Raw genomic sequence first — 10,961 nt, forward strand, 5'->3', positions numbered from 1 at the left:
AGTTATGATTTTGGTGCACGAACAGTTATCGAACATAACCTCGAACAGCCGAATTTTTCTCAAATCGTTCAGGTTCGCCGAATTGCCCGAACACTGCCCAAAACAGCTCGAATTTGAGATTGGCGACCAGTTCGAATCGAACAACGCTCATCTCTAATTATGATGACAACTGGTTCTAAAGCTTTTCCGCAAATGTATATCTAATGCACATTGGTAAATTAATATCTCCTCCCTTTTTATTCCACAAGTGTGCTTAAAGTTCCATGATATCACAACAAGGACAGTTTTAAAATGTTGATGAAATCTGGCTAATAATTAACGTGCTGGATCTATTAGCTGGAAAAAGGGTGAGAAAAAAAGAAATTGCAAAACTTCTGCTCATCCAGAAGTCACTAAAGATTTTTCATGGTGTGCTAAAAGGTTCCATCGGAAAGATAATTCAAGTAGAGTTGGTGCAAATCAAAGTTCATATCCCAGTCCATCATTCACGGCAGTGAACTGTGTTCACTGGAAAAAAGGAGGATTTGCACCACATACCTGATGGCACCCTCTGAGCTTTGTTTGATTGGTGGTGTGATGCACAAGTGACATCGCACCAGGCTGTCTAATCAAAAGAAGATCTACACATGCTGTTAAGCTGGTTCTACAAATACAATCCATAGATTACAGACCATTTCTGTGGGGGATAGACTTGGGAATGTGGAAATTAATCTACACAGATAATTTGTCGAAACATTACATGAAGTTTAACATAGTTGGCAGGATTTGAACCTACGCAGGTAGACCCCAATGGATTTCTAGTCCATCGCCTTAACCACTCGGCCACAACTACTCAGGTGCTGTTTCATACTTATGAGTTTCACACCTATTCTTAGAGCACCATGATCAATATCAGTGATTATCCTTCTGGAAGACATTTCAGAAAATGGAAGATTTCAATTGGAAAGAAAATTCCAGGCCTCACTGAAATGTAAAAATCTGATTTAAAGGTATCATCAATTGAAACCTTTTACAGTTCAAGGTTTATTAAAATTCATAAGGCGGATTTAGAGTGACTTTGTTCCAAACACCTCCTGAAAAAGGCTTTGAAAATGCTCAATAGTTTGAACAGATTCATTTCCATGCAAAAAGACTTGCTGTTCATATGATCAGGTATGGATCATCTTTTAACCTCATTAAGTTTACCAAAACGCCAAGCGGTTAACTGAAGTGAGCATATCATTTTTCATGTATATTTTGCTTGCTTTATACTTGCTATACAAGTCAATGAGTAGGTTAGAAAGACCCCTGGAAGGTTCCTGAGTTACGTTCACAGCATTTTGCGAGCAAAAAAGAAACTTAAACAAACTAAATTGATGCCAAAAACAATACTTAGAAAAACATCACCAAACTATGTTTACAAAAATGCTGGAAAACACTAAAAAGGGTGATTCAGGAAAAGAATCGCTCTCATTTCTTGAGGCCGTTTCGGCTTGAAATCCTGGTCAGTTTCAACCACCTGGAAAAAGTGTCATGCGAACATTGGCACAAGTCATAGAGTACGATTGCTTGGTGTGACATAGATGATATGAGTTTTGCTTCATGAAGTCAAGTTTAACTTGTGAGTTAAACTTTCTTGATAAATAGATCTTTTTTGCCATGTGGATTTTAACTTTCTCTTTTTATGTTAAACCATGTGCATTGGCAAATTGAGTTTGAGCAGAAAAGATAAAACCGCTGTGCACAAAGAATTTCTCAGGTTCCACTGAAATTTGAACTCAGATCCCTAGATTCAGAGTCCAGAGTGCTAACAACTACACCATGATACCACATGACCAACAAAGCTGTTTGGATTTTCTTTTGAAAACAGTAAAAGAGCATGTGTAAATAGTGGAAATGTGAGAAATTCACTCTGAATCCAGTGATCTGAGTTCTAATTAGTGTTGAGCGAGCACTAAAATGCTCGGGTGCTCGAAGCTCGGGCCAAGCTCACTGTGATACTCGGGTGCTCGACCCGAGCAGCGAGCCCAATGTTAGTCTATGGGAGACCCGAACATTTTTGCGACGGCTCCCCCGGCAGTCTGTAGAAAGCCTAAATAGTGCCCAAAACGATAGTGACAGGGCTCAAATGACATGGGGAGAGCATGGGGATCGCCCCTGGAAGCATTTCTGACCCCCAGGTCACTGCTGTCAACAACGTGGTCAGAGGTATTAAGCCACTTTTACAGGCTCACAATAAAACGTTCAAAAATGAAAGTGAAAGTGCTTTCCTGTGAAATATGTTAACCCCTTAACGACCATGGGTCTTTCTGTTTTTGTGTTTTCCTTTTTTGCTCCCCTTCTTCCCAGAGCCAGAACTTTTTTAATTTTCGTTCAATATGGCCATGTGAGGGCTTATTTTTTGCGGGACGAGTTGTAATTTTAAACACCATCACTGGTTTTACCATATTGTGTGCTGCAAAATGGGAAAAAAATTCCAAGTGCAGTGAAACTGCAAAAAAAATGCAATTCCACAGTTGTTTTTTTTTACCACGTTCACAGATTGCTAAAACTGACTTGCCATCATTATTTTCCAGGTTGTTACGAGTTCATAGACACCAAACATGTATAGGTTCTTTTTTATTTAAGTGGTGAAAAAAAAATCCAAAGCTTGCTAAAAAAAAAACAAAAAAAATGACGCCATTTTCCGAGACCCTTAGCTTCTCCATTTTTCGGGATCTGGGGCCAGGTGAGGGCTTATTTTTTGCGTGCTGGGCTGACGTTTTTATTGATACCATTTTGGGGTAGATCCGATGTTTTGATCGCCCGTTATTGCATTTTATTGCCAAGTTGTAGCGACCAAAAAACTTAATTCTGGCGTTTAAAATTTTTTTCTCGTTACGCCGTTTACTGATTGTATTAATTCTTCTTTTATTTTGATAGATCGGGCGATTCTGAACGCGGCGATACCAAATATGTGTATGGGTTTTTTTTTTTATATATATATTTTATTTTGAATGGGGCGAAAGGGGGGTGACTTAAACTTTTATATATTTTTTATTTTTTTTATTTTTTTAAAAACTTTTTTTAAAAACTTTCTGCTTGCTTCTATAGTCTCCAGAGGAGACTAGAAGCAGCAGTTGTCTGATTGCTTCTACTGCATATAAGCGATGAGCAGATCGCTTGTATGCAGGAGAAATGCTCACTTGCTGTGAGTGCTGACCACTAGGTGGCGCTCATAGCAATTGAGACATGACAACCACAGGCGTCTGCTGCAGACCCTGAGTTGTCATGCCCACCCATTGGTGACCCGCGATCACGTGACGGGGTCACTGATGGGCGGGGCTTAGGACTCCCGGAAGCGCGAGTTAAATGCCACTGTCAGAGATTTAACATGTTAACAGCCGCGGGTGGATTGCGATTCGAATAATCAGCTGACATGTGCTCGCTTCAGTGCGGGCTCACCGCCGGAGCCCCCGCTGAACCGGCCTTCCCGACCTGGTGCGTACTATTACTGACCCGGTCGGAAAGGGGTTAAGGAATTTCCTTTCCAGGGTAAAGACTTGTGTATAAGGTAAAATAAATAACCAAAAACAAAAATACTCCTCCACACCTTGGGCTATGTTCACAAGTAGCATTTTTTATGCGTTTTTGCACGTTTGTATTGCTTTCAACCGTGACAAATGCATTCACCGGGAAATGTCATTTTAACATTTTACAACCTTATCTGGCCATGTGCTGTGTGACACATGCATACAGTGCTAAAAAGACATGGGAACAGCATGGGGAAGACCCCTGGAAGCATCTCTGACAACCAGGTCACTGCCTAAAAGTGTGCCCATCAGAAGTGATCCTTGCCGCATCAGAAGATGCAGACTTGCAACTATCCCTGTGCAAGTCCTTGTCCCAGGGCAGTGTTCAATTGTACCTCCCCCATAACTTTCAATACAAGCGCAAGTATGCAGCCTGCCACCCACCCACCCCCAGGCTGCAATACCATACTGCTAGCTTGCTTGCACTTGAAATTGGGCCTTTTAGGCATGTGGAGGTGGAACCTGACCACCACGTCATGGCTGCATCGGTAGCCTGGTATTCATACTCAGTCCCCAGCCGCCCCGCGGCCGGGTGCCTACACACAGTCCCCAGCTGCGTGGGGGTGGCTGGGTGTCCATAAACGGTCCCCAGCCGCCCCTATTTGTCCCGGTGCGCCTTATACACAAGCGCGCATACCAAAACATTACCTGTGCCCTCCCCAGTGCATTTAGTGGGAAGGACAGCCTAACCACAAACACGTGGACAAGTGAATGTGGCCAGGAATGGTCCATCTCACTGACGCCTTCACACTGGGTTAATATTGTGGAAGCCGGGACACAGTTGGACACTGGGATGCAACACGTCCTCCAGACATAGAGGATTGCGGGTCCTGGGTCAATCAGGCTTCAACACAAAGTTCAGAAGGTAGGCAGCAGCAGTGGTCGGCCTCCTACACAATGAGTAAATTATTCATGATCATGAGGCCATCCACCTCCTTAGCTTTCTGTTCCTTGGAATGCAAGCGCATGTATGTAGTAGCAGCTAGGCCTGAGGTGGTCAGCATTTTGGCGCATATTCTACCTCCTTCGAGGATTGCTGGATGTTTTCCTGCTACTATCACAGATCTATGACTCCCGTTAAAACAAAGGTTCAGGTGATGAATGATGGATGAGGTGGTGGCAAAGGAGAAAGAGCAGGAGGAACATGGACCATTCACATCAATATCAGGCCAGCCAACCACACATGTCTTGTAGGATATGTTTCTGTACCAAAAGGAGCGGTTCAGCTACACAGTTATAAGGCATACAGTGAATGCAATGCCTACCAAAAATTTCGAGGCACTCCAATGCCCCTTGGAAGTGACATGGAGGTCAGAGGGCCTTAACTAAACCGTTTTTTCCATTTATAGCAACTGGGTCTCCTGTACACTGTTGGCCTAAGCAGGGAATGGAAGGCTTTCCAAAAATTAATAGGCACTGCAATGCCCCTTGAAACAGATGTGGATTACAGTGTATTAAAAACCTTCTACCCATTTTTGGGGAGTGGGTCTCCCTTAGTTTTTGCCTATGCATTGAAAAGCAAAAGCTGACAAAAATTAGGAGGAAATGCAATGCCCGTTGCAAGAGTCGTGGAGGTTAGAGGTAATTAAAAACAACATGTCAATGCCCCTTGGAAGTGCTGTGGAGTTCAGAGTGGTTTAACAAGACGGTTTTAATGCCCCTTAGAAGGGACGTGGAGTTCAGAGTGGTTTAACAAGACAGTTTTAATGCCCCTTGGAAGAGATGTGGAGGTCGCAGTAGCTTAACAAGATGGTTTTAATGCCCCTTGGAAGAGTGGTGGAGGTTGCAGTGGAATAAAAAGACAATATCAATGCCCCTTGGAAGAGTGGTGGAGGTTACAGTGGAATAAAAAGACAATATCAATGCCCTGTGGAAGAGACGTGGAGGTCACAGTAGCTTAACAAGACGCTTTTAATGCCCCTTGGAAGAGTGGTGGAGGTCGCAGTGGAATTAGAAGACAATATTAACGACCCTTGGAAGAGACGTGGAGGTCACAGTAGCTTAACAAGACGATTTTAATGCCCCTTACAAGAGCCATGCAGTACAGCATATTAAAAACATTATTCCCATTATTGGGGAGTGGGTCTCCCATAGTCTTTGCCTATGCCTTCCAAGCAAAAGCTGCCAAAAATTAGGAAGGGGGAACTTGCAATGTCCCTTACAAGAGCCATGCAGTACAGCATATTAAAAACATTATTCCCATTATTGGGGAGTGGGTCTACCATAGTCTTTGCCTATGCCTTCCAAGCACAAGCTGCCAAAAATTAGGACAGAGTAACTTGCAATGCTGGCAACATGGACCACGGTCACCCTGGTGGTATAGTGGTCGTGGAGGCTGAGGATAAGGAGAAGAGCAAAAAACAGCCGAAATGAGGAAGCGTATACCCATGTGTGGGTGTGAAGCGATGCATGAGAATACACCTCCCGAAATAACACAGTGGATTTGACTTTATGTTACTCTGCTGTCATTTGGTGGTGATGAGAAGTCTGGCCCAATCCAGCCCTTGTTCATTTTGATAAGGGTCAGCTTGTCAGCATTGTCAGTTGACAGGTGAGTGCGCTTATCAGTTATAATTCCCCCAGCGGCACTAAAAACACGCTCCAATAACACGCTAGCGGCAGGGCAGGCCAGGACCTCCAAGGCATACAGAGTGAGGTCATTCCAAGTGTCCAGCTTGGATACCCAATAATTAAAAGGCACAGAGGAATCACGGAGGACGCTGGTACTCCCTCACCATCTTTTGAAACTTTCGACTCCTTGTAAGAGTACCCTGCGCCTCAGGGCCTGTAAGCTGGGCAGGTCTCAGAAAACTGTACTAGAACATTGACAGTGTTCCCCTGCCTCTGCTGGATTGGAGTTGCGTCTCTCTCGCCTGTATGCCTTAGTTGGGCAGCGAACTGTGACCTCTGCCGCTACCGTGTTCAGATGGGAATTTTTTTAATAGTTCTGCAGCAAGGGCCTTCTAGTACTGCCCCATTTTTGTAGACCTCTCCAACTCAGGAATAAGAGAGTGAAAGTTCTCCTTGTAGAGGGGGTCTAAAAGTGTCATCAACCAGTAATGACTGTCACCCAACATTTTGACAATGCGAGGGTCACGGTTAAGGCAGCGTAACATAAAGTTAGCCATGGGTGCCAGACTGGTAACGGGCAAGACTTCCGTGTCCTCACCAAGATGACGACTGATAGTGTTGAGCGATCACTAAAATGCTCGGGTGCTCGAAGAAGTCTGTAGAAAGCCTAAAAAGTGCCCAAAACGATAGTGACAGTGCATAAAAGACATGGGGGCAGCATGGGGATCGCCCCTGGAAGCATTTCTGACCCCCAGGTCACTGCTGTCAACAACGTGGTCAGAGGTATTAAGCCACTTTTGTGGGCTCACAATAAAACATTCAAAAACGAAACTGAAACGGTTTTCCTGTGAAATATGTTAAGGAATTTCCTTTCCAGGGTAAAAACTTGTGTATAAGGTAAAATAAATAACCAAAAACAAAAATACTCCTCCACACCTTGGGCTATGTTCACAAGTAGCATTTTTCATGCGTTTTTGCACTTTTGTATTGCTTTCAACCGTGACAAATGCGTTCACCGGGAAATGTCATTTTAACATTTTACAACCTTATCTGGCCATGTGCTGTGTGACACATGCATACAGTGCTGAAAAGACAAGGGATCAGCATGGCGAAGACCCCTGGAAGCATCTCTGACCCCCAGGTCACTGTCTAAAAGTGTGCCCATCAGAAGTGATCCTTGCCGCATCAGAAGATGCAGACTTGCAACTATTCCCGTGCAAGTCCTTGTCCCAGGGCAGTGTTCAATTGTACCTCCCCCATTCCTTGCAATGCAAGCGAAAATATGCAGCCAACCACCCACCCACCCACAGGCTGCAATACCATACTGCTAGCTTTCACTTGAAATGGGGCCTTTTAGTTTGGAGGAGGCCGAAGCTGGCCACTACCTCATGGCCGCTTCGGCAGCGAGGTATCCATACTCTGTCCTCAGCCGCCCGGCGGCCGGGTGTCCACGCTCGGTCCAAAGCCGCCAGGTGGCGGCCAGGTGTCCATACTCGGTCCCCAGCCGCCCTGATTTCTCCTGTCACCTTCCCCCACACTTTTCTTAGCCTGGCCTGCTTTTGGGCAGCATTGGACGAGCCCACCAGAGAACCAGACTCCTCCAGTGGGCCCTGGCTTCTCCATCAGGGGAGTTGAGAGTGCCTAGGTGAGGAGCATGATGATGATGATAGAAGTTATCATCTGCTTTGTTTTCTTGGAATGCAAGCGGATGTATGTAGTAGCGGCTAGGCCTGAGGTGGTCCGCGTTTTGGAGCATATCCTACCTCCTCCGAGGATTGCTGGATGGTTTCCTGCTACTATCCCAGTTCTATGACTCCCGTTAAAACAAAGCTTCAGGTGATAAATGATGGATGAGGTGGTGGCAAAGGAGAAAGAGCAGGAGGAACAGGGACCATTCACATCAATATCAGGCCAGTCAACCAGATATGTCTTGCAGGATATATTTCTGTAACAAAAGGAGCTGTTCGGCTACACAGTTATAGGGCATACAGTGAGTGCAATGCCTACCAAAAATTTCGAGCCACTCCAATGCCCCTTGGAAATGACATGGAGGTCAGAGGGCGTTAACTAAACCTTTTTTTCGATTTATAGCAACTGGGTCTCCCGTGCACTGTTGGCCTAAGCAGTGAATGGAAGGCTTTCCAAAAATTATGAGGAACTGCAATGCCCCTTACAAGAGCCATGTGTGGCACCCCAGGGGTCTGGTCACCACAGTAATAGAGATATTACGTCGGAGAGCAAGTGGGAGGTTTCCTGGTCAGGATCCCTTAAACATGCAAGATCCTCCTGCCCCAGTCCTGGGAGGGGAGAATTCTGCCCTTATAAACTGGATCTGGGGCGGGGTTGAGTGAGTCAGAGAACAGTCAGAGTCAGAGTGAGAGCAAGGGAAAGTAACAGCAAGGAGCTCTGTAGGAGCTAGGAGCTAAAGACCAGGGGCTGGAAGCTGAGCAGAGCTCGCCCTGGCAGAAGACAATAGGAACCGGAAACAGGACTCCAAAGCTGTGAGGACTTATATATCCAGCAGCAGAAACCAGCCGGCAGGGGATTTCAGGTCCTCTGGCCATAGAAGCCCGGAGGCTCAGTCACAAGCAAGGGACCAGCACCGCCGTCGTGGAGTGGTGGCTAACAGAAGGCCCCAAGTCACCAGCCATACGGGTGAGCACTACACGGTACACTCAGGGACGTGGGCTACTTCTACCCGCTTACAGCAAGGTAGCCAGGAAGAGTGCAGACAGACGGGGAGGCCTACAACTCCACCTGGCCTGGGGAACTCCTGCTTGCTCACAGACTGACCAGGCCTCTTATGCTAGCCAGTACTCCCGGGAGGGTCTACCTTATATTCATCAGTAAAGACCCTGAACTGCACTGCAAAGACTCTGAGTCGTTCCTGCTGCGCTCATGTACCATCATCCCCATCATCCACACTCACTGCCCTGAGGCTATACTCCTCCAGAGGGGAGTTATCCCATTCTATGCTGCACACACAACACCAGCCTCAGCGGTCTGCCTCGCAGCGGTGGTACTCCCTGACCGCAATCCTCGGGAGGCGCAGTCGGACAATTAACCTCAAAACCTAAGAAAGACTGCCACTGGTTTGACCAGCCTGAGCCACGGGACCGGGTCAACGCCACGGAGACTACAGACTCCAGAGACCCGGCACCGTGTATCCCACACACGTGTACACACGGCCCAGGGGGCGCGTCACATGCAGTACAGCATATTACAAACATAAGTCCCATTATTGGGGAGTGGGAGTCCCATAGTATTTGCTTATGCCTTGCTAGCAAAAGCTGCCAAAAATTAGGACGGAGCAACTTGCAATGCCCCTTACAAGAGCCATGCAGTACAGCATATTACAAACATAAGTCCCATTATTGGGGAGTGGGTCTCCCATAGTATTTGCTTATGCCTTGCAAGCAAAAGCTGCCAAAAATTAGGACGGAGCAACTTGCAATGCCCCTTACAAGAGCCATGCAGTACAGCATATTACAAACATAAGTCCCATTATTGGGGAGTGGGTCTTCCATAGTATTTGCTTATGCTTTCCCAGCAAAAGCTGCCAAAAATTAGGATGGAGCAACTTGCAATCCCCCTTACAAGAGCCATGCAGTACAGCATATTACAAACATAAGTCCCATTATTGGGGAGTGGGTGTCCCATAGTATTTGCATATGCCTTGCAAGCAAAAGCTGCCAAAAATTAGGACGGAGCAACTTGCAATGCCCCTTACAAGAGCCATGCAGTACAGCATATTACAAACATAAGTCCCATTATTGGGGAGTGGGTGTCCCATGGTATTTGCTTATGCTTTCCCAGCAAAAGCTGCCAAAAATTAAGACAGAGGAACTTGCAATGCTGGCACCCTGGTGGTATAGTGGTGGTGGACACTGAGGATAAGGAGAAGAAGATTAAACAGCCGAAACGAGGAAGCGTATACCCATGTGTGGGAGTGAAGCGGTGCATGTGAATACACCTCCCGAAATAACACAGTGGATTTGACTTTATGTTACTCTGCTGTCATTTGGTGGTGATGAGAAGTCTGGCCCAATCCAGCCCTTGTTCATTTTGATAAGGGTCAGCTTGTCAGCATTGTCAGTTGACAGGCGAATGCGCTTATCAATTATAATTCCCCCAGCGGCACTAAAAACACGCTCCGATAACACGCTAGCGGCAGGGCAGGCCAGGACCTCCAAGGTGTACAGAGCGAGTTCATTCCAAGTGTCCAGCTTGGATACCCAATAATTAAAAGGCACAGAGGAATCACGGAGGACGCTGGTACGATCGGCAAGGTACTCCATCACCATCTTTTGAAACTTTCCACTCCTTGTGAGAGTACCCCGCGCCTCAGGGCCAGTAAGCTGGGCGGGTGTCAGAAAACTGTCCCAGAACGTTGACAGTGTTCCCCTGCCTCTGCTGGATTGGAGTTGCATCTCTCTCGCCTGTACGCCTTGGTTGGGCAACGAACTGTGACCTCTGCCACTAGCGTGTTCAGATAGGAATTTTTTTAAGAGTTCTGCAGCAAGGGCCTTCTGGTATTGCCCCATTTTTGCAGACCTCTCCACCTCAGGAATAAGAGAGTGAAAGTTCTCCTTGTAGCGGGGGTCTACAAGTGTCACCAACCAGTAATGACTGTCACCCAACATTTTGACAACGCGAGGGTCACGGTTAAGGCAGCGTAACATAAAGTCAGCCATGCGTGCCAGACTGGTAATGGGCAAGATTTCCATGTCCTCACCAAGATGACGACTGACCATGCTCTCCTACTCCTCCTCCTCTTCCTCTTCCTCCTCCCCCCTGTCCTCAGGCCACCCACGCTGAACCGACGGTATGACACTTGTA

The 10,961-nt window shown here is 46.4% G+C and overlaps 1 non-coding gene across 1 annotated transcript; it reads right to left on the reverse strand.

Moving 5' to 3' along the window:
* Window positions 1–750: 750 nt before the first annotated feature.
* Window positions 751–832, reverse strand: TRNAS-AGA (transfer RNA serine (anticodon AGA)). Its single transcript has one exon. It is a non-coding gene; the product is annotated as a tRNA-Ser (tRNA).
* Window positions 833–10,961: the final 10,129 nt, after the last annotated feature.

This window comes from Phyllobates terribilis, unplaced genomic scaffold (assembly GCF_046119375.1).
Source record: "Phyllobates terribilis strain yellow unplaced genomic scaffold, ASM4611937v1 Scaffold_13__5_contigs__length_258822181, whole genome shotgun sequence".
In the NCBI taxonomy this organism is placed as follows: domain Eukaryota; kingdom Metazoa; phylum Chordata; class Amphibia; order Anura; family Dendrobatidae; genus Phyllobates; species Phyllobates terribilis.